The sequence below is a fragment of the Mirounga angustirostris genome, unplaced genomic scaffold, assembly GCF_029215605.1.
Source record: "Mirounga angustirostris isolate CCGP_5_RB_7025 unplaced genomic scaffold, mMirAng1.0.hap1 SCAF_4, whole genome shotgun sequence".
In the NCBI taxonomy this organism is placed as follows: domain Eukaryota; kingdom Metazoa; phylum Chordata; class Mammalia; order Carnivora; family Phocidae; genus Mirounga; species Mirounga angustirostris.
The window spans coordinates 93296758-93320240 of NW_026991712.1; the positions used below are offsets into that span (position 1 = coordinate 93296758).

The following is a 23483-nucleotide window of genomic DNA, read 5'->3' on the forward strand; positions in this document are numbered from 1 at the left end:
TTTTAAGGGAACTGAAAAGAATACAGACATCTCTTTTATATCTCTGACCATGGCTGTGCACATCCTGTAGCCATCCTGAGGCCACAAGGAAAAATGGCTGACGTGGTGAAGACAGCTGAGCAGAAGTACAGAAAAACCCTAGGTCCTTGATGAGGTTGTTGAAATACTGAATTAACCAACCAAGGAGCTGCCTTCCCTTGCATGTTACGTGAGACAGCAAATACCCTAGTTGGTTAAGCCATTTTGAATTGAGCTGACAATGACTTGTTGGCAAAAGCATCCCTAATTAATTTATATTAGTCCCGTGCTATAGAACTACCTTCTATGGAATGTCTTAAAGTAAGATAATTCTATTAGTTTTGAGGTAGACTCACCTTATAGAGAATAAAGAGCCAGTGTCCCCAGATGAATGACCAGAATAGGAGGGGTTGGGTAAAGTCTCATGCATTAATTTCTATAACTCAAAATCCCAAATTTTAGAAGGGATTTTAGGAATAATTTAGGTGACTGTTAAACTCTGACCAATGGACAACTACAGTCATGCAGGGATACTTTAGGAGCCTACAAATATTTGATTAAAATTCAGTTATAATTTTGTTTTACAATTAAAAATTCCTCAATTAAAAAAAATTCACAGTTAAATATTTCACACACCAAATGTTTATATACTGGAAACAACCAACATCTTTAAATTGGGCTTCCAGCTGTACATGCTTCTGTGTATATAGCTCTTGCCATAAATATTTTGTAAATGTTCGTTGATTCAGAATGTTGTGGCCCTGTACTGGTCCTTTCTATATTATTATTGTTTGTTGTTGTTGTTGTTGTTGTTTAATGCAGGCCTTCCCGTGTCTGTTTACATAAAACTATACACATGAGTATCAGATATAGCATGCATGGGCCCTAAGAAATTAAATGCCAGGTGAAATACACGTTTGCCCAGCACCTTGTAAGGTCACAGGTACAGTAATTAGTCTTAAAATAGCTATTGGACAAAGGCTGCAGGGCAATGATCATGGCACATTATACATAGTTTCAGCATCTATTGTAGGATCCCAAAGATTCCCTTCCTTTTAAAGGCTGAATAAGTTTACCTTGGCAAGGTGAAGCTTCCGGGTTAATCCTAAGGGAATTGATCAGCAAAGACATTGAACCTGACATATGTGTTCAATGTTTCAAGCAAAATAGACTTGTCTGTTTTAAATTTTTTAGTAAATATCTGACAGAGACAGGCAATGGAGAAGCTGGGACGTCATTGGACATTCCATCATTGCTAACAGCTGTTGTCATGATGTGTCCAGCATTATTCTGGAGCCTCACCTGTATTGACGGATGTAAGCCACCCACAACCTTCTAAGGTAGGTACCATTAATGTGCCCATTTTGCACACGGAAGACACCAAAACAGAGGCACTCAGCCAGCAAGGGGTAGTCTCAGGATTTGGACTCACAAAGTGTGTCTCCAGAATCTGGACTGTTTTTCACTACATTAGATTTTCCCCCGAGCAATGAGGATTTCCTTGGTTGAAGAAACTGTTCACCGACTCCCTCCCTCCACACTGGACAGTCTCCACTTGAGGAAGGGGAGCAGGTCTCACATGCTGGTGTTGACTCCATTTTGAAGGGAAATTGTCCTCACGCTCCTCTTTCAAACCTTCTGACCTGAAATTGCAGGGTGAACGCACTTGTACATTTGCAACTAATCATGTGTGTGAATTAGGATTCTCTAAATGCTATGCAGCTAAAACAAAACCATGTCGACCGATGAGGCCGAGATAAGACGGCAACTGCTTTTGGTTTCCCTTGTTTTCAAATGTTAGGTATTCATTGAAACAACCTTTTTTTTAATGTGGTTACAAGTAAATGTTACAAAACCGAACTTACGAAGTACATTAAGGGTAATGTCTACATCTGTCAGACCTGTCCCTCCTGTTTCGCCAGGCTCTGCAGCTGGTTTCGAGTAAGTATCAGAAAAGCACTTAGAAGCAAGGAATAGAAACTCAGTGGCTTAAACAAAGAAGGGTTTGTGGCTCTCACAGAACAAGAAGCCAGGAGGTAGATGGTGCTGGTGATGGTCTGGCATCTCCACGATACCAGCCAACGTCTCTGATAGTCTCTTGACATTTCCCTATGGACATAAGCAGGCTGATGTAGATGCAGCCAACATGGTCACCCTCCAGACAGAAAAGGGAGCGAGGAAAGTATGTACCTCCTTTGTCCCTTCCATCAGGAAAACATAATGTTCACAAAAAACTCCTGCAGGCGTCTGCTTACATCTCACTTACTTCAAAACTGTCACCTGGTCACGCCTAATGCAGGGAGGCTGAGAAAGTACTTAGCTTCCCTGGGCTTTAGAAGCAAAGTGGATGAGGGAAATGAGGTTAGAAATGGATGCTGAGTCAACCAGTAAACTGTGCCTGCTACAAAGGAAAACAAAGACTTTCCAGGTTACCTTGTTTCTACCATCTGTGTCCTTTAAAGAACCAAACAATATCGGCTTTGAGGGATTTAAAAAATAGGACAACCATGTACCCATTTAAGAACATTTGGTTAATTGCTTATTTTGCATGTAACACTGTACTGGGTCCTGGGAAGTCTCAGAGGTCTGGCAATAGAGGAAGAAGGAAGGGATGAAGAAGGAAGAGATGAGCTCGCTAACCAATTTTTCAAAGTGCTAAGGAATCATGGGAAATTCTCAATCTCCATTTCTGTGTTACAAAAGGATTGGCTCTCTAAGGACACATCAAACTCTAGAGCTCTCTGATTTTGTATAAATAATCATTTAAGATGTTCTCTGTCTCTGCTGCAATGTCATGTGAGGGTTGCTGTCAGCAACATGTAATGACCCACATTTCCCCTGCAGCTTAAGCCATCATTGCATTAATCTGATGTGATGGGGGCAACCAGAATGTGGCATGGAAATTGTATTTTAATGGGAAACAGCACTACAACCTTCAGAAGCAAGGACAGATGGTAAAAGCTTGGAAAAGACTGGAAAAAGTCAACATAAATAGGAAATAAGAATTTAGAACTTAGGTGCACCTGGGTGGCTCAGTTGGTTAAGCGTCTGCCTTCGGCTCAGATCATGATCCCAGGGTCCTGGGATCGAGTCCTGCATCGGGCTCCCTGCTCTGTAGGGAGTCTGCTTCTCCCTCTCCTTCTGCACCCCTGCCCCCTGCTCCTGCTCTCTCTCTCCCAAATAAATAAAATAAAAAGAATTTTGAACTTGGAGCTAGCATTAATAAACAATTTATAAACAATTTTCATCCTTCCAAGATTCTAACACTGTCTAGACCCCCTTTCAGGAGTAAGTGGCATGCCTGTTTCTGAAAGTGGCTGCTCTTCATTCAGCCTCAGGTGCTTACCCTGAGTGACCTTGTAGACACAGTCCTTCATACATTTAATAAATCTTTAATGAACACCATTTATGTTCCAAGGACTGTAGTAGGTCCTTGGTCTCTTACCTTGTGATGCTTACGTCTACTGGAAGAGATGGCTACCTTGACTAAACACTGAAATTCACTGGGACAAGTTGCCATAATAGAACGGTGAACCAGGTGCAGAGAACGTACTGAGAGATCCAGGTCAATGCTGCCTGATGCAGGTACAGGACACGGAGGGCGTAAGTGGCGGAGGAATGGGAAGAGTCCTCACAAGGGTAGAACAAGGGCAAAGTCATGGAAATATGTTTGGAAAACTGCATGTCATTTTGTGCATCTTCTAGAATACAGGGTACATGGGGAGAATGGTGCGTGAAGGACTCAGAGTCCAGCTCGTTTTGAAAGTGTTTTCGGTTGCCTTACATACAGAAGGGTAGGCTAGCAAATTAAGGCAAAACTGTGCTGGCTATTGGTTTTTCTTTGCAACCAGGTTTTGTTTTTACCATCTGTGTCCTTTATTACAGGGTCTGGAAGCCTGAGAACTACTCATCCCATGCTCCTTTATGTCCAGGGCGCTGAACACCATTAACATGCAGGGAGGCTGAGAAAGTACTTAGCTTCCCTGGGCTTTAGAAGCAAAGTCAGCTTCTGTTGATTAGACCTACTCAACTTGCGTAAACATCAACACCCCTGCCCCCACCCTAATCAGACCACCAACACTTCTCCCCTAGATTACTAACTTAGCTCATGTGGGCTGCTATTGAAAATTACCACAGACTGGGTGGCTGATAAACAACCCAAATGTTTAACAGTCAGCCAGTGAGACACACTTGCTTAAGATTTGGAGATGGAAGGGCCTAGGAAGCATGCTGTGTTGTTCTGTCTCTGGCAGTGGCTTGTGGGTGCTTGGGCTTTGGCCAAAACAAGGATTTACAAAGTCCTCAGGGCACCCTGTCAACTGTAGGACAGCCGTGATCATCAGCGGAGGTTTTCTGCAGTTTCCTGACCCGGCTAGCAACAACAACTTTTTAACTGTAGGACCACGGCTGCAGTGCTGAACCTAAAAGCTAGCAGCTTCCCCTGACTTCCACTAATCCCATTTTCCCAACAGTCTTGTAGGCATCCAATCCCCTCTATGAAATCTCTCTGCCTACAATACCAAGAGCCCTTTCTCTTTTCCTGACTGAACTCTCCCTGCTTCAATATCAATATACAGGAAGGTTAGGGACAAAACCACCCGGAACCGCAGTCAGTGTAACTGTCTACATAGAAAATCTACAGTTACACTTTAGAACTAAAAAGAAAGTTCATCAAGGTTGCTAGATGGGAAGACTGAGATATAAAAAAAAAATCAATTGCACAAGTCACAAACCTGAATGTTATCCTTGATTCCCCATCACCTTTCACAGCCAATCAATCACCAAGTCCTGTTGATTAGACCTACTCAACTTGCGTAAACATCAACACCCCTGCCCCCACCCTAATCAGACCACCAACACTTCTCCCCTAGATTACTAACTTAGCCCATGTGGGCTGCTATTGAAAATTACCACGGACTGGGTGGCTGATAAACAACCCAAATGTTTTCTCACAGTTCTGGAGGCCGGGAAGTCGTGGATCAAGGTGCTGACAGTGAGTGTCTGGTGAAAGCCTGCTTCCTGGTTCAGAGGTGGACACGTTTTCATGGCGTCCTAACATGGTAGAAGGGACCAGGGAGCTCTCTGGCCTATTTTATAAGGGCACTAATCTTATTCATGAGGCCTCCACCCTCATGATGTAATCACCTGCCAAAGGTCCCACCTCCAAACACCATCACACTGGGTGTTGGGTTTCAACATATGAATGTGTGGAGGGGCGGGAGTCGGGGGGGTGGGGTGGGGAGGGGAGACCCAAGCATTCAGTCCATAGCAACTATCCTAACATCCTCCTACCTGGTCTTCTGGATATAGTTTTACCTTCTTGCATTCTTCACAGCACAGCTGGAATGGTCTTTCTGAAACACAAACTCAATCCAAGCATTCTCCTGCTTCAAAAGTTCCTCATCCCTCTGGGGATAATTCCAAACTCTTCCATGTGGTTTACAAAGTCCTTCACAACCTGCCCTCTGTCTCCCTCTCTAGTTTTACTCTCTCTACACCACACTCCTCTCTTGGGAGCTCTAGCCTTACTGTAATTCTGTCGCATTCTCAAATAAGCTTTTTCATAAACCATTATCTCTCAGGGCCTCATCCTTCTCCTCAGCCCCTCCCGCTCCTCAGCTCCTAATCCAGCTTCAGGTTAGGGATTGGACCTCATGTCCTCTGACTTGGCAAACTGGGCTCTCCTAACCCCCTGGTACCCCTGCCACACCATGGCCCCTACTATACTTTACTGTTATTGCTTGTTGAATCATTGTTCTTCATCAGCCAACTGTAAGCTCCACAAGGCTGGGAATGTATAGATCATTGGACTTCTAGTGCTGACACATGGAAGGTGCCCATTAAATATTCGTTGCATATAAACCTGTGCTCTCAGATCTATCCCTCTGAAACAAATAATACATTATACGTCAAAAAAAAAAAAAAAAGAAGAAGAAGAAGAAGAAGATAGCAGGAGGGGAAGAATGAAAGGAGGGGAATCGGAGGGGGAGACGAACCATGAGAGACTATGGACTCTGAGAAACAAACTGAGGGTTTTAGAAGGGAGGGGGTGGGAGGATGGGTTAGCCTGGTGATGGGTATTAAGGAGGGCATGTACTGCATGGAGCACTGGGTATTATACGCAAACAATGAATCATGGAACACTACATCTAAAACTAATGATGTAATGTATGGTGATTAACATAACATAATAGAAAAGAAAAGAAAAGAAACCTGTGCTCTAGGCCGTCTTCAGATGTTAGATTGAGGGGTGAGAGGTGGGCAGGAGAAGGGAGAGGCTAGGACAGAGACAACCAAGCTCTACTTGTGGGTTATTGTCCTACACAAACCACCACAGGGGGCCACAGGGAAGTTCATTTCCATCTCAGTAAGCCCCAGGATGAGGTGAGGCACTTGTCTTGGGCATAAAATTTGGGGGGGTACCAGAAAGTTCAGTGATCAAGGTAAAGAACATTTTAATGAACACTAAAGAGCCATATTAGAGCTGGAGGCAAAAAGAAAAAAAATTAGGAAAAATACTGATCCTGTCTATATTTAAAATTTATAAATTTTAGATATTTTATTCTTCAAGAAGTTTTTACATTAATTTTAATTTTTTATCATGTTGCATTAAGATATTATTTAGTGTACTTGATTACTGGGTGTTTTGGCATGCTCTGAATGTTTGCACCTCAGTCAAGTTCATCACTCACCTAACTACAGTCCCAGCTCTGATGTGTCTGTAGAGTGTTTTACCAAACTCTGATGGGAGGGCTTGTTCTGTTTCCTTGTTCAGTATAATGTGTGTTATGGGTTGCTTTTGTTTTTTGTTTTTTTAATATACCCTTTCTAAATTAAGGGTTTTCCTTTTATTCCCAGCTTACTAAAAATATTTATTAGGAATGGTCATTGAATTTGAAAGCAAGTGCTTTTTCAGCATCTCTTGAGATGATCATGTAGTGTTTCTCCTCTAATGTAAGAATGTAGTGAGTTACATGGATAACAGTAAGAAAAGTTGTTCCCTTTTTTTTTGTTATCATAAACAAGCAATAAGCATATCTATGAATCAATTATTTTCAGTCATTTGAATTATAGCATTGGGCCAAATCCCCTAACATTCTCATAAATGGAATTAATGGGTTACCATTTTATTTGGAGCTTTATCATTTTAAACTTTTCCCAAATAAAGCACACTTTGAAAAAATGCCATTATCAATAATCTTCCTTCACGAGTGGTTTGGGGGGAATTTGACACATTTTCACTTCCTACTTCCTCTCTCACTGTTTTCTGGCCCAGTTTGTGCATGAGTGAGGGTCAGGCAGGAGTAACAGTGCAGGAACTGTTAAAACTGATGGGAACTTTCAATACCTTTTCTAGGAAATAAAAGAAAATCCCCCACTCAACCGTACTTCAATTAAAAATTTAAAAAGAGAAAAAGAAATTTAAAAAAAGAAGAAAAGAGAGAATCCCCACATATGGCAGGATTCTGTTAGGGAAATTTGCTACTTTAGAACCTCCTAACATGTGTGAGTGTTGCAGAAAAATAAAGTTGGAGCTTAGGTAGGAGAAAAGGTAGCCAACTCTTTTGTGTCTTCTCTTCATATCTTGGCTGGGAGTATGGAGTAGAGATAATTTCATGACTAACTCACCAAGGGGCAGTTTAGCCTCTTCTCTCTTTTCTAGGAGCATCTGTGGACTGTTACTTAATTAGATAAGTCAATGTGAAGTCCCGCATGGGAATGAGACAGCAGCATGTGGGGACACTGAGGAAGTGAGTGAGGTTGCCCAGAAGATGTGTGGACAGTGGCTGAGACAGTGCCCAGGACCACAGTGTAAGCTGCTCGAGAGCAGGGGCCTCATCGTCTATCTGCAGGGCTGCACCTGCCAAGCTTCGTATAAAGCCCAACACATAGCAGTACCAAGGAAATACCTCACAATGAATAAAAGAATGAACCACCAAGTCCTGCCAGACCCCACCATCAAGGACTGAGCTAAGAGAGGAATATGAGAAGTGATTAGAAAATCCAGGGACATGGTGCCATCACTGCCAAGGGAAGAATGTGTTAAGTGGAGGGAATAGGCAACATTGTGTTGAATTATGCTGAGCAGAAGTCATAGCAGTTATGAAACAATTTAAAGTAAAAAAGAAAAACATCACAGCAATGACTTAAAAGATAAGGGTTTTGATGCTATTGTTGCTATCTGTTTGGTGCATGGTAGGAAGTTCAGAGGGGCAGTGCCTCAACAACGGCCCAGTGCTTTCCTTTCTCTCTGCCACTGGCAGCATGTTGGATTTCCTTCTCCTGTCACAAGATGGCTGCTGCACCTCCAGCGATTGTGTCCACATCCACACCAGAAGGAGGGAGGACGGGCAAAAGAGTAAAGCAAGCCAGCCGAGTCTGTCCATTTTCCTCAGGAACACTAAAGCTTTCCCAGAGCAAGCTTTTATTTTCCTCCCTTTCCTCTCTAGGTCATGTGGTTACCTTTAGACCAATTCTGGACCCAGAGTCTTAAGATTCCATCACTTCCTTAGTCAATCACATTCATTCTCTGTAGCCAAGGAATGGCCTCTCCCTGAAATCAAGGGGTCTCCAACAGTGGCTGAAAAGAATGGGAATCTTTTGGAGGAACAGAGGGAGAATGCATGTTGGGTAGACCACGGATGATGTCTGATACAGAAGTTAATTTCTTTTTTTTTTTTTTAAAGATTTTATTTATTTATTTGACAGAGAGATAGACAGAAGAGCACAAGCAGAGGGAGTGGCAGAGGGAGAGGGAGAAGCAGGCTCTGCACTGAGCAGGGAACCCGATGCGGGACTCGATCCCAGGACCCTGAGATCATGACCTGAGCCGAAGGCAGTCGCCCAACCAACTGAGCCACCCAGGCGCCCCCAGAAGTTAATTTCTAAAAGACCCAGCGGGATCAGCTGCATAATTTGCGGGGCCCAGTGCAAAATGGGAATCCAGAATCCCCTGTTCAAAAAACATATGAAGAATTTCAAGACAGCAACAGTGAAGCACTAAACCAAGCATGGGGCCCTTCTGAGTGCGAGTCTCTGTGCCACTGTCTTCCTCCCGTGCCCATGAAGTCAGCCCTGGGCCCAAAGCCGTCCACTGAGCTGGGAGCTCACTGGTCAACTCAGGTGAAGCAGGGAGGGGGAGGAGAGATGGGTGCAGTAGGTTGACGAGTGAATGGGGGTGAGCAAGTGGTAAAGGCATGAGCACTCACTGGAGAAAATAGACACAGTGTGGTAGAAGAAGGCTGGCTAACTAGGGAAAGAGAGAAGAGAGGGGGCGGAGGCTACGTGCATCCAGCGAACTGCTGCTCAGGTATTTTCTGTCTCTCTTCCGGGCCAGCTTGCTTTGGAGCCTGGGGTGGGGGGTGCTTTCATGTAGGGCAGGTGGGAGAGGAGCTGGGGCTGAGAGCCGCACTCATCCCTCACCAAGCACATGCCACCAAGCCAGGGGATTGTGAAACAGAGCCCCGGGTCAGAAAAGCTAGGTTGGAATCCCAGTTTGGACTAGCAAGACTCTGAGTCTCCATCCCTTAGTTAGCTCACCTGTCAACAGAGGACAGAAAAGCATGTGTCACATGGTTTATGTAGGGGTGACTTGCTACAAAGGGAAGGCACGGTTATTGCCCTTTGAACAGACACCCTCCACACAAAAGCTGGGCATCCCTCTCCTGCCCACCCCTCCATCACTGTTGACCTCAGCCCCTCAATACTAATTTTAAGAGGAGGTGTCAATTTTAATAGATTCCATAACTATGCAATGATACAGTCAATACAAGCGGTGGGTCGGATAGTGCAGGGAAGGAAGGGAAAGAAGTAGGCATGTTTGTTTATGTAAACCCTCTCTGTTCCTCCCCACTCCCCACCTTTGCCATCCATTAGAGACCGGCTCAGGGCTTATGCTACCCGGTGATGTAAACAGTGTCTCAATGATGTCACCCCCATCAGTGCCAGGAGACATCAATTTCATTTCCCAGAAGATGCAGCAGACAGTAGCTTCTGGGCAAACAGTGACTCTAGCAATAAATATTGGCAGAGGAGAGAGACCTTTAATGGAAAAGCTTTGTGAACCTAGAGCAGCCAGGCTGTAAATCCCAAAACAAGGAGGGATTTAATATCTTAGATCATAAGACAGATTCCTGATCAGAGCAAATAAATAATTCTATAGCCCATTTGAAGCAATCAACTATTAAAATTTAAGTATTGATATAAAAACCACATCTGAGGTAAGAAACCATGGAAATGAGACAGAAGCCCCCTAACTCAAAAGAAAACCGGCCTAGCTTGGGCTCGCTGTTGAGTGGCCAGGTAGAGGGGCGTGTCCTCCCCCAGGATGAGCAAGGAGGTGGTGGGCGGAGCCTCCGCTGGGTCTGGGGTAGGAAGAGGGGCGGACCCACAGAGCCCCAAAGGTAGATCCCACCGGATGGAAATTACCTGATGGCGCAAACAAATTGTGCAGGGAAGACGGCAAGAATTCACCTGGAAAACAAAAAAGGACACGGTGCCAGCTAACCTAAAGGTCAGAAAGTGTCCCCCAAATATCACTTGTCAACAGAATACGTTGGGAACCTGAGTGCTATGACATTTTAAGTAACGTAACGTGAATTTCCTTTCATTTGTATTCCTCTGCAGGGAGTTGACTTCAAACACTGCCTGGCTGCAGGAAGAAAACTGAGGCTTGTCTTCATCTTGCCCGATGTCCGGGCATCCAGTGCTTTGGAACACATTGGTTCTCAAAAGGTGATGCTGACATCCAGGGACAAAATCTTGACTATACTTGACCTAGGACATCGCACACCACGCCATGACTGGTCAAGGCCAAAGGCAGACCTAGAGTGGGGAGGATGCACGAAAGCCATGGTGCTTCCACACCTCCCCCATTCTTTGGAATGTTTGCACCCAGTGGGGTAAACAGGTCATGACTCTTCTTGTCCCCTCAGATGTAGAAATGGAAATTCAGAGAGGTTAGGTGACCTGCTCACGGTCACATCACCTGGGGCTTCTTGCTAAAAATCGGAAGCTTTTCTCACTGTACTACCAAGTGGTGCTAAATTCCAACTCAGCATGAGAAAACTTCCCCAGCAATTCTGCCTCTGGGATGAGAGATTCAAATGTGCACAGGCAGGTCTGGTGATTCCCTGGGGCTCCCCAAACAGGCCCTGCCACTAAATCCTATTCTAGAATTGACCCCCATGAGGGAGCTTCCTCTGGACATAAGGAGCATCCTCTGAGGCCCCGAGTCCATCTTTTCTAGACCTGGCGTTGGTGTGAGCAGACAGAGGTGAGGGAAGGTGGCTGGCCGATGGCATTTGTCCCATAGGGTGTTTGCCCTGACGGCAGATCTGGATGTGGTCCACAAAAGCTAGCTGTGAATATTGTCCTTGTGGAGAGCGCCAGGGCATTCAGTGATCAGGCAGCCTTGAGAACCTGGATGGACATACCCCGAGGACAAGAGCCGAGTCTTATTCATCTTTATATTCCTCCTGCCCAGCATGTTGTGTGACATTTACTACTCTCGAAACTGGTTTATGGAATAAATGGCCAAATAAACTGAATCTTGGCTCTGCCGCAAAGGCAGCATGTGATAGGGAGCAAATCCCCAAAGCCCTCTGGACTCTGGGTTCCTCAGGGAGGTGAATTACACCTTATGAGTTTGTAAGGACTAAATGAACCAAAACGTGTGCAATTAAAATGCACCCCAAAACATAAAGCTTCGGGAGGAAGCATTGCTAACATTAGAAATTGCTTTCTCTTTTTAATTTGATTTTTTAAAAGATTTTATTTATTCATTTGAGAGAGAGAGGCAGAGAGAGGACAAGCAGGGGGAGGGGCAGAGGGAAAGGGAGAAGCAGACTCCCCGCCGAGCAGGGAGCCCAATGCGGGGCTCCATCCCAGGACCCTGGGATCATGACCTGAGCCAAAGGCAGACGCTTAACTGACTGAGCCACCCAGGCACCCCAGACATTGCTTTCTTGACCACTGTTATCTCTCCTTGCTACCCAGTCTCTCTCTCCGCGTCCGCCTAATTATGGTCCCCCACCCTGACCTCTACGCTCCAGGAGGTGGTGGTAGGGCAGAAAGGTAAATCAGGCTCAAGTCGCAAAGAGGCTACCATCTTACCCTCACTGAGAAGCAGCAGTCCTGAGAGTGTATCTGCGATTAACATGGCAGCTTGGAGACCGCCCATCTCTCACCCTGGTATCCAGAACAGTGACCAGGTTAGATAGATCCACGGGAGGGGGGGGGGAGGTGTGGGTGGAGTGTGTGGGCAAATGGAGTGAGTGGGTGATCCAGCTGTTGAGCCAAGCACATCTCAACAGCTATTAAGAGACGCCCATTGGAAACAGGAAGTGGGCCCTTTTTGCTATATTAGACTAGGGGTCCCTAAAGGACAACTCGTGGGCCACATCTGGCCTGCTACCTCTTTTTGTGCAGCTGTCAAGCTAAGAACAGCTTTTACATTTTTAAATGGTGGGAAAAAAATCAAAAGAATACTTCGCATGACATAATTATGTGAAACTCAAGTGTCAACATCCATACAATAAAGTTTTATCAGAACATCACCTCACTCCTTTGTGTACATAATGATCTGTGGCTGCTTTCACGGTTGAAATAGATCTTCAGTGGAGACCATTTGTCCATCCCTGGTCTAGGCCTTTAGTTCAACAAACTTTCAAGGTAAACAGACTCTTGCCAAGCTCGGGGCTCATCTCTGATGAATAAAGTACAGCTCTGTTCTTGTGAAGTCTAAGGTCTAGTAGAAGGGCACACAGGTTAAGCACCTAGTCCTCTGTGTTCCTAGAGATGCCAGATCCATTCTGGGACCTCGGGTTTGCAAAGAGATTCCAGTTTGAAGTCATGTGGCCCCTATAATGGGTCCTAGCCATTCATGATTTCAGTGAGGGCACCATTTTGCAGGAGAGTGAGCTGGTCCCTTGAGGCATATCCAGTGGTCCCTGTGAGTGCTTTGGGGTATAGGCTGGCTCTCACACCCAGGTGCTGCCCTGCCTCAGCCTATTCTGACTGGCTCTCTGCAAACAGGTGTGGGGAGATCTAGTCATGATAGTCCAAGTCCCTCGTGCCAGCTCTCCAACAGTCCATGGGTCACCCACCCTCTGTGTATTGCCCTGTCCCCTGTTCCTTTAGTGGACTGTTTTATTGTTTCACTATTACGATTTTATTGTGGGTCCTGCGTGCAATCCGGTCTCTCCCTCTTACTGCTCTCCCTGCCTCACACAGATGTAAAATGTCTCTTTCCCCAGGTAGACTCCCCAAGTCACTCCTGATGCCACCTTTGGTCAGAGGCTCCTCACAGGGGGCAGAGCCGGCACCAGCAACAGTCAGCACCAAGCACGGAGCAGTAACAGAGTAGTGAATAATAAAATAGTGTTCAAGACGCCAGCAGTCTCGGTGTCGACCGGTTCGCTGCAGAACTAGCGGCGCCCTCAGCCAAGTGTGAGAAAGTCTACCCTTAAAAGTTATACAGGCCAAGGGGTTCTGCTCCTTTCAGTGCTCAGCGCACACATGGCGCTTATCCAGTAGGATCTAGGAGCTGCGCCCAAAGGTAACGGGTAGGGCTAACTTGAGCTTTGAAAGTGAGGCTTAAGGGTAACTAAGGAAGTAAAAGAGACTCCTCTTCCTGTGGACTCGCAGGGACATGTGATGGTTAAGGGAAAGGCCCCACAGGCACTGACTGGCAAGAAGAAGGGAGAAGAAGGGTAGGTCACGTGAAGGGACCCACTGGGGAAATGAACTCCAAATCGGGAGCAATATGGAGGGTGAAGAGAGTGTGCAGGCTTCATCCAGGAAGGAAGATTTGCTATGGCAAAGGGGTGCTTTTGCTTGTTTAGGAGGGGGGCACTCGGAATGAAATTTGTAATCTTAGGGGGAGACTTGAAATGGGCTATAGGATTTCAAAACAGGTGAGGGATGGCCACGGGGTGAGGAGCTGCAGTGCTCTGGGCTGTGGAATTCGCTCTTCTGCACCTGCTCTCCGGGCCCGTTCTGTCCGGCTAAGCTGCAGAGGACCCTGGTGCGCGGCGGCAAGTGAAGGAACCTCTGTCTGTGAGGTCTGAGGCTGGCTGGTATCCTGAGACAAAGCATCCCCACTAGGACAGACTGCTTGAGGTGGGAGCGCTCTGACAAAGCCCCAAAAGCCTTCACGGTCACCGTCACTCTCTCTGTAGAAAAGTGTATATGAACCAGATGTGCCTAATTCCAACCAAAATACAAGTGCACTAATGGAAATTGCATTTGTACTTGACATTTGTGTAGTGTCTTATAACGGTAGAAGCTACTTTCAAAAGCGTGATCTTCCCTTACTCTCTAGAACCGTCACAGGAGGTGGCTATTACAACCAGTTTTCTTATTTTTACAGATAAGGATGGGGAGATGGAACATGAGGCTGGTACCCTCTATATCAGTAAGTCAGTCCAGAGGAGGGGGGTCTCTGGGTTCATCCGAAGCTGAAGAGCATCGTCAGCAATCTGGTTCCTTTCCTTCCACTCTGCCCTCCTCACCTCTTGGCCTTGTCCTCGGGCTGTTTTCCTGGTCAGAAGACAGCGGCCACATCCTCGCACCGTCCTTGGGCTGTTTTCCTGGGTCAGAAGACAGCGGCCACATCCTCACACCATGAAACCCTAAAGCAAGAAGAGATTGTGTCTTCCTTGAGTTCATTTTTAAGACTGAGGGAGTCTTTGCTAGAAGCCCTTCCCCGCAGACTTTTCCGCCTGCCGCATTAGCGAGAACTGGCGCTATGTCCATTCCTAGTGGGGTCGCGGGAGGAGGAATGCATTATCGGCCTGGGCTCCGATGAGTCGGGCTGACTGGCTTCACTCTCAATTCACGACCGCTAACCTCAAGAAGGCTCTCACCACTGCCTGGCAACACGCGATATTATTTATTCCTACACCAGTGCTTCTCAGACGCAAGTGTGCATCAGAGTCCCCCAGGGGCTTGTCAGAGCACACAGCCTGCCTGACATGGCACCAGAGTTCCTGACCCAGGAGGGCTGGGGTGGGGCCTGAGAATGTGCATCTCTGGCGAGTTCTCAGATGACCCTGATATTGTGCGTCCTGCCGGGGATCACACTCTGGGCCCCCCTGCTCCAGATCATGGACTATCTTACTGTTCTAGACAGCACCCTTGGCCTCTTCTTTCTTCTCAGACATGGCACACCCCGCCCCACTTGCTCCTCAATCTCAACTGACATTCTGTCACCTACTTCAGTGAGAACAGAAGACAATCCGCTCCCACCACCACAGTTCACATCATACCCTTTAGTTTCCCTTCTGCTGCTACGGACGAACTGCCCTACTCCGATTTAAGGCCGATCCTGTATCTGTGCTTTGGGCCTTATCTTCTCTCACCCAGCCAGGGACATTCCAAAAAACGTGCCCCTCATCAGCTAACTTCCTCTGATATTTTCTTTTCTTCCTTTTTTTTTTTAAAAAGATTTTATTTATTTATTTGACAGAGAGAGAGAGCACAAGCAGGGGGAGCAGCAGGCAGAGGAAGAGGGAGAAGCAGGCTCCCGCCTGAGCAGGGAGCCCGATGCAAGACTCGATCCCAGGACCCTGAGATCATGACCTGAGCTGAAGGCAGACGCTTAACGACTGAGACACCCAGGCGCCCCTGATATTTTCTATCCTAAAGCAAAACAAAAAACAAAACAAAACCCACAAAATCTCCCTTGACCCCAATCCCTCCTCAGCCATGAACTCGGTTCTATTTCCCTTTACAGCAGAACTCTTGAATCTCTCTACCTGCCCCCCTTACTTCCTGTCTTTCCTTCTCTCTTGAACCCCCTCCAACCCAAAGTTGGTTGGTTGCCACCTCTCCACTGAAACTGCTCCTGTCAAGGTTAGCCATGACTTCCGGGTTCCTGATTCCGGGAGTGATGTCTGTTTCCATGTTACTCAGCTTGTTAGCGGCATCTGACACAGCTTGTCACTCCGCCCTCGGAACACCCTCCCTTGGCTTCTGGCCACCGATCTCACTTGGATCCCCTCCCTCCTCTCTGGCTGTCCCTTATCAGTCTCTTTGGCAGAGTGCTCTTCATTCCGCTGACCTCTATCGGTTGGGGAGTTCTAGAGCTCAGGCCTCCATGCACACTGTCACTTGCGGAGTTTCAGCTCGTGTCAGGATTTGAAATGCTACCTACAAGCTGTGACTCCCAGATTTCTATCTCCAGCCTGGATCTCTCCACTGAATTCCAGATACATGCATCCCATGGCATGCAGCTCCAGATATATAACGGGTACATCAAAATTAACATCTCCCAAACTGGGCTGTTGCTTCTTCCCCAGCAACACAGCACGCACATGCACTAGGCTTTTCTTCCTGCTCACAGCAAATGGAGATTTTGCTCCCCGGTTCCTCACGCCAAAAGCTTGGAGTCATCCTTGCTTCTGCTCTTTGCGCTCACACACCACAAGCAAACCGTCAGCAAATACCAGCAGGCTTACTTCAAAATGTATCCAGGATCTGAGTCCTGATCACAGCCTCTGCTGCCATGGACTCTGGTCCAAGCCATTCTCATTTCCTGCCTCCACTGTTACAAAAGCATCTTAACTAGTCTCCTCACTTCCTCCCTTGCCTCCTCCCCACCCCGCCCCCCATCTATTTTCAACATAGCCAGCCAGAGTGATGCCATTAAAATGTAAATCAGATTATGTCACCCTTCAGCTCAAAATCTCACTTTGAGCAAAGCAAAATCCTTGCAAAGGCCTGCAAGGGATCTGGGCCTGGATACTTCTCTGATGTCACCATCCCCCCACCCCGTGCCCCACCCCCTCCGCTTCTCAGCAGGTCCTCAGGCCTCCTGGCAGTTCCCTGAACACATCAAGTACACGCTCACCTTTACACTTGCTGTGACTCTGCGAGGGGTACCCCTCCTCCCGAAATCTCAGGGTCTAGTTGCTTCAGCCTTCTGCTCAAATGTCTCCTGCTCAGAAAAGGCTTTCCCTAACATCCCTAAATGAAATAGGAACAAACCCCTACACTCGCTTCTACCCCAACACTTTCTCTTCCACTTAAACTACTTTAATGTTCTTGTAGCACATATTACCATCTGACATACTGTATATGTGTTTATCATATATCTCTCGCCCTAGAATGTATGCAGCATGAGGGCAGGGAATTTGAACCTATAACAAGCACTCAATAAAATTTGATGAATTAATTAATGGAAAGGGGAGATCCCACAGCAAGCCGACAAATCGGCAACTAAGTTATACTTTGGGCTCTTATGAGTTAGTTTAGCGGTAGTCAGTCCCACAAAGTCCTGTCAACTCTATTTCCAGACTGACATTCTGGATCTGCAAGGCGAAGAAACAGACTCTGTACAGTATACCCTGTGGGTACTGTCATCCTGAGAGACCCAGCCAGCCAGCTTCCTTCAAAGGAGCTCCATCTCTCAGATCCTCCAAGTCCTAGGCCCTTCATATTCCTTGTGGCAAATTCTTTTTGCAATGCAGATAATTCTTCCCTGATGGATCAAATTCACAACCACTCATTTTATACATTGTTCTTTTCAAAGCTGGTCACACCTGTAGGCACAACAAAGAAACCTACCCAGCATAGTTCACCCTCTCCTTTCCTGCCGCAAGATAACATACTCAGTTAAAAGAACTTGATCAGCCAGACTAGAATCATTTGGGTAACTGTGTCTAGTCGTAGTACAACCTCCTGTACCTTGACAAGAAAATTGATTATTCTATCAGGAGACCTCATCCTTTTATTGGCATTAATGTAACTTTCTTCTTTCATATGAGTGAGCCCAAACTTTACTCTCATCCCCAGACAATGGTGAGGTTTTTTGTTAAAAATAGAAAAATACAAATACAAAAAAATAAATACATTTAAAAATGAATAAATAGGGACGCCTGGGTGGCTCGGTCGTTGGGCATCTGGCTTCGGCTCAGGTCATGATCCCAGGGTCCTGGGATCGAGCCCCGCATCGGGCTCCCTGCTCAGCGGGAGGGCTGCTTCTCCCTCTCCCACTCCCCCTGCTTGTGTTCCCTCTCTCGCTGTGTCGCTCTGTCAAATAAATAATTTTAAATAAATAAATAAATAAATATGAAAAAATAAAACATAAAATAGAAAAATACAGCATCCTGTGCAAACAGCAAGGATTTCCATGAGGTGCTGTCTTGCTTGAAGCCTTGCTAGTGTGGCATTTAATACATGCCCACCCTACTAAGTAGACCTGAAGTGACCTTCCCAGGTGATTTTCTCTTCTATGAAAGACCACATTTCAGGTTTTGGAACAATCCAACAGATCATGAGATTGGCAAAAGGAGACGGAGAGACCCAACTGGAAATGAGGCAGGGTGGCAGCCTGAACCCCGCTTCACCCCTCCATTGAGTAGGATTAAACTGAACTAATCAGATAAAAAGATAAGGCAAGAGGTCTGGAACACTGGAATTGGTTAAGAAGACTTTCATTATCTTGCCAATGCCAATGCATAGGTGTAGCTGGTTTAGAGCAAGTCACCTGATAATAAGGTGAATTCCAAACCCACTGGGAGAAATGGATTTTACTGAATGGGTCCTTACTCTCTACATGGTGAAGAGGAAGAAAAACCCCCGAGGCAAGAAACTGAGAGGCAGTTGAGTATCAGAGCAGTGCGAAAGAGGTAAGCAATACCTGAATTCAAAGCAGCAACTTCATCCCGGTCTGGAACGGGGCCAAATGCCGTGCAAATGGCCTGAGGCCACCCACTGGTAGGAGTGAAGGAACGAAATTTAAAGTAATGGGCACTCGTGATAGTTAAGTGATTAGAGTTACCCTTGTGCTTGAGTTGGCTATTTCAACATTTTTTTAATAGATGTAGAACCACCCAATGGTAAAAATGCTTAGTAACCTGCGAAAGTCTACAGAACAAAGCAAACATCTACCCAAGACCTGTTGAATTTTGTTATCTGGCTGCTATTTTCCAATTCATCATTCTTGTATTAAAAAGCTCGGTGATTCCTGTGCTACCCACGTGCCCCTGCCCCACCTCAGCTAAGTCATTACAGCAGCCGTGCCTGAAGAGCTCTGCTCATCTTGTGATAGGCTCAAGATTCAGGTGTCCATGAGCAGTTATGCTCAGAACTTAGCTCAAGAGCAGAGTTTGTCAAACTACTGTGTCTTCAAATCAGCTGGGCAATCTTGTTAAAAGATTCTGATTGCCAGAGTCTGGGCTGTGGCTTGAGAGTCTACGTTTTCTAACAAGCTCCCAGGGGCTGCCAGTGCCGGCCTAGGGACGGACCACACTTGGCACCGCAGGGCTTTAGGCTACACAGTCTGCAACTTGAGTTCTCTGTTCTTTTCTTTTTAAGATTTATTTATTTATTTATTTGAGGGAGAGAGAGACAGAAAGAGAGCACACGAGCATTGGGGAGGAGCAGAGGGAGAGGGAGAAGTAGACTCCCCACTGAGAAGGGAGCCTGATGCGGGGCTCGATCCCAGGACCCCGGGATCATGACCTGAACTGAAGGCAGACTCTCAACCGACTGAGCCACCCAGGCGCCCCCTGAGTTCTCTCTTCAATGATAGCATTTCTGAAGGGGCAGATTCTATGTGTAACTGGGTAGATCAGTTGTCTGGAGCAGTGGTTCTCAGAGTGTGATCCAGGGACTAGCGACATGAGCGTCACGTGGGAACATGTTAGAGATGCTAATTCTTGGGCCCCCTTCCCAGAGTTTCTGGTTTTCAGGTTACTAAATCAGAAACTCTGGGGGCAGAACCCAGTAATCTGTATTTTGATAAGCCCTCCATGTGATTCTGATGCTCACTAGCGTTTGGGGAACACGGCTCCAGCACATTAAAGTCACCTGGGGTGGGACACCTGGGTGATTCAGTCAGTTAAGCATCTGCCTTTGGCTCAGGTCATGATCCCAGGCTCCTGGGATCAAGTCCCACATTGGGCTCCTTGCTCAGCAAGAAGTCTGCTTCTCCCTCTGCCTGCCGCTCCCCCTGCTTGTGCTCTTTCTCTGACAAACAAATAAAATCTTTCTTTTTAAAGATTTTATTTATTTTTCAACAGAGAGACAGAGACAGAGAGGAAACACAAGCAGGAGGAGCGGGAGAGGGATTTAAAATCTTAAAAATAAAATAAAATCACCTGGGGAGATAAAAAAAGAAAAAATCAAGACCTGGGTCCCCTCCCAGAGAATCTAACTTTTTCATTCTGGGGTAGGACCCAGGCATCGGGATATTCTAAAGGCATCTGCAGAGATGCTCGTGTGCAGTCAGCATTGAGAACAGCTGGCCTAGAGCAGAGAGCGAATCCTGCTTAAGTAGGAGAGTTAGCTGTCAAGCATCTGAGCAAACCACCACACGCTGGTTGCAGGGCTGGATGTCTCTGTGAACAGTGCGCATCCGGTTCTCCAGGGTGGGTCAGAGTGGGGGATGATGCAACACTCACCCTCATCCCTGGCTATTCTGGCTCCTTTTGCTCATGATGTGCTCTGGCTGGGACATCCTGGGGCTATCCTACCATCAGTCAAAAGTTTCACCCATCCTTAAAGGCCCACATCAATCCAGGTCTTCAGAAATCCCTTCCTAAACCTGCTTGCCAGATGAGATTTATCCTTCTGTAGATGTTCAGGGCACATTATTTGCAAATCTTGTTTTTCTTATGCTACCTACCTTTCTTGACTCCTCCCCTCTGCTGAGTTATGAACTCTTGGACACCCAGAACTGCATAACCCTGAACTTTGCCCCTCTTCTGGCAGTAGAAGTGCTGCACTTGAACCTAGCAGACACGCAGTAAATCTCTTCTTGAATCTGGGATCAGAACACCTGCAGTTGAGGCTTGCCTTTGCAATCAGGGCTTGTGACCCAGGTTGTTAGGTATCTCCTAGCCTCACTTATCTGTAAAATTAGGAGGCTGAACTAGATGATCTTTAAGGTACCTTCCAAATCTCGGATTTGATGGTTCCACGTAGTCTACTCTTATTCCCGGAAAACAGTCTGGCGGTACTAGCTGTCGTTGGCCATTGGACCAGAGATGGATACAAGTTCTTTGATCCTCTTCCCATGGATAGGTGGGGTCTATTTCCTCTCCCTGTGTTTCTGGGCCACACCATGACCTCACTGCAGTAGCAATGACACCGATGAGTCCTGGGCACAGTAAATGGGTGTCCGAGGCAGGGTGGAGGTGAAGTAAGGGGAAAGAGGGTGAGGAAGCAATTTAGAACACCGGGGCTCCAAAGGAGATCCACTTCCCTACCACGTGCCCCTAGGTCGGACTGACCTCCTATTTAGTGTTTATGACCCACCCACAGCGCCCCATAGGGTGACTACCAGACTATCATACACCACCTTATTGTACTGATTCCTTCATATCTATTTGCCTGCTTTGGAACAGGAGCAGTGAGAGAAGAAGGATTATATCTCTTCTCCATATCCCTGCACACAGCAAAATAACAGAAATACACTTAATGAATGAATGGGTTTGAAATCCAACTAGGTCTTGTCCATCTTGGCTTTATGCACACTTGGGGTCGGACACCTGAGCCGTTATGTAGGAAGTCCGGCCATCCTGCTGGAGAGACCATGTGGAAGGGCCATCTGTCTACGTGCCCCTCAAGTCCAGCCCTATAGCCATCCCTGCCAAGGTGCCAGGTATGTGAGTACAGTTGTTTTGGACCCTCTAGATCAGCCTCACCACTAGCTGACGGCCACCGAGCGATCCCAGTTGATGCCACCTGGAGCAGGAGAATCACCCAGCTGAGCCCCGCCCCAGTCCTGATCTACAAAATCACAATACATAATAAAATGGGTGCTGTTTAGGTCACCAAGCTTAGGGGAGTTTGTTATTCAGCAATAGGTAACCAGAACATTGCGTACATAGCGTTACTCTTGTATGTGAAATTCTATGCAGTTTAGCAAGCAAATATTTGATAAATTTTGGAGAAAATAGATACACATACATACATACATACATACATACATACATACATAAGGTGGGCTTGTAAAAGTGCATGACATTTTGTGCTATTCCCACTGACTTTGATTTCCCGAGTCAACTAAATGGCCTGCGGATGCATTTCTAGAGCAAAATGCACAACTGCTAACAAGGGTCTCCTTGAGAGCTGTGCTCGAGGCCCATGATGAAGCACTAAGTGCAATGTCAGGACTTGTTAAACAGACCTAGGAGGAGCCAGGGAATTGCACTGAGGGCTCAAGAAGGTGGAGCCCTTACACAAAGAGGGCTTTGTCTGCTCCTGAACACAGTATGGCCATTTCCTTCGGGAAATTTTTCAGTTTGGGGAGAGATCTGCCATTTGAAAAGGGGGATATGATTTTCTCCTCTCCCAGACTAATTTAAACCTCCTCCGATCCCAAGGGAGATTTTTAGTGCAGTATAATAAGGACACCTTCAGAATCACAGCCTCTTTTTCTGAACGTGTTTCTTATGTAAATGCTGCATCAGAGAAATTTCCCTCTGCTTGACACTTTAATTCTGCTTTTAAAACCTGCAAAACAGAAACACAGAGAAAGACACCTTGGAAATACTTTGGGTTTCATCTATTTTCCATTTTTACCTCCAGCTCCCACATTTTTTTTCAAAATCCTTGTTCTTCAAGTCAAGCATATTTTAAAATCATCTTCTGTTGAACTGGGAAAGAAAAAAAAAATGATGATTCCTGTACATTTAGGCTGCCCAAATCCACCAGAAATACAAGGCACTTCATAGTGATCTAATAATCCTCAGATTGCCACAGTGAAGTCAGGTGGCCCAGAGCAGGGGAGTCAAGAGACATTTAAAGAGGAGCCCTTTGAGGCCTCAGTGCGCCCCTCCCCCACGCCACAGAGCTTCTGGAGGGCCACACCAGGGAGAGGGAAGAAAAAGGCCTGGCTCTGTAGGTCTCTTTCAAGATTTTCTTTTTTTCCCTGACTCCCTTCCACTTCCCTACCACGTGCCCCTAGGTCGGACTGACCTCCTATTTAGTGTTTATGACCCACCCACAGCGCCCCATAGGGTGACTACCAGACTATCATACACCACCTTATTGTACTGATTCCTTCATGTCTGTTTGCCTGCTTTGGAACAGGAGCAGTGAGAGAAGAAGGATTATATCTCTTCTCCATATCCCTGCACACAGCAAAATAACAGAAATACACTTAATGAATGAATGGGTTTGAAATCCAATGCAGTTTACTTGCAGCTTACTTTCTTGGGCAAGTTATTTCCTCTTGGAGACCCGGGTTTCCTTGTCTATGAGATGGGGAGAGGAGCAAACCACCTCTTGGGTAGCCATGAGGAATCACGGGGTAACATTTTGAAGTGCGTGGCAGAACATGCTAGGCAGGCAGTAGGTTCTCAACAAGGTTCGGTCACTCATCTTTCCCAGACCCACCTCCTAAAGCCGTGCCCGCAGATGGAATGAGGCTTGCCTATGTTCTGCACAGGAACCTGCAGAGCTAGCTGTCCTCACAATACCGCCCCACATTTCTGGCTGTCACTTAGATCAGT

General features: G+C 46.4%; 1 long non-coding RNA gene across 1 annotated transcript in view; it reads right to left on the reverse strand.

Annotated features, from left to right (window-relative positions):
• Window positions 1–22551, reverse strand: part of LOC135364133 (uncharacterized) — a 34382-nt gene extending 11831 nt beyond the window's left edge. Inside the window, exons 1-3 of the long non-coding RNA XR_010410778.1 lie at window positions 20917–22551; window positions 14532–14651; window positions 10447–10491 (exon numbers count right to left, since the gene is read on the reverse strand). This is a non-coding gene — a long non-coding RNA (uncharacterized LOC135364133). The remainder of the gene's footprint in view (window positions 1–10446; window positions 10492–14531; window positions 14652–20916) is intronic.
• Window positions 22552–23483: the final 932 nt, after the last annotated feature.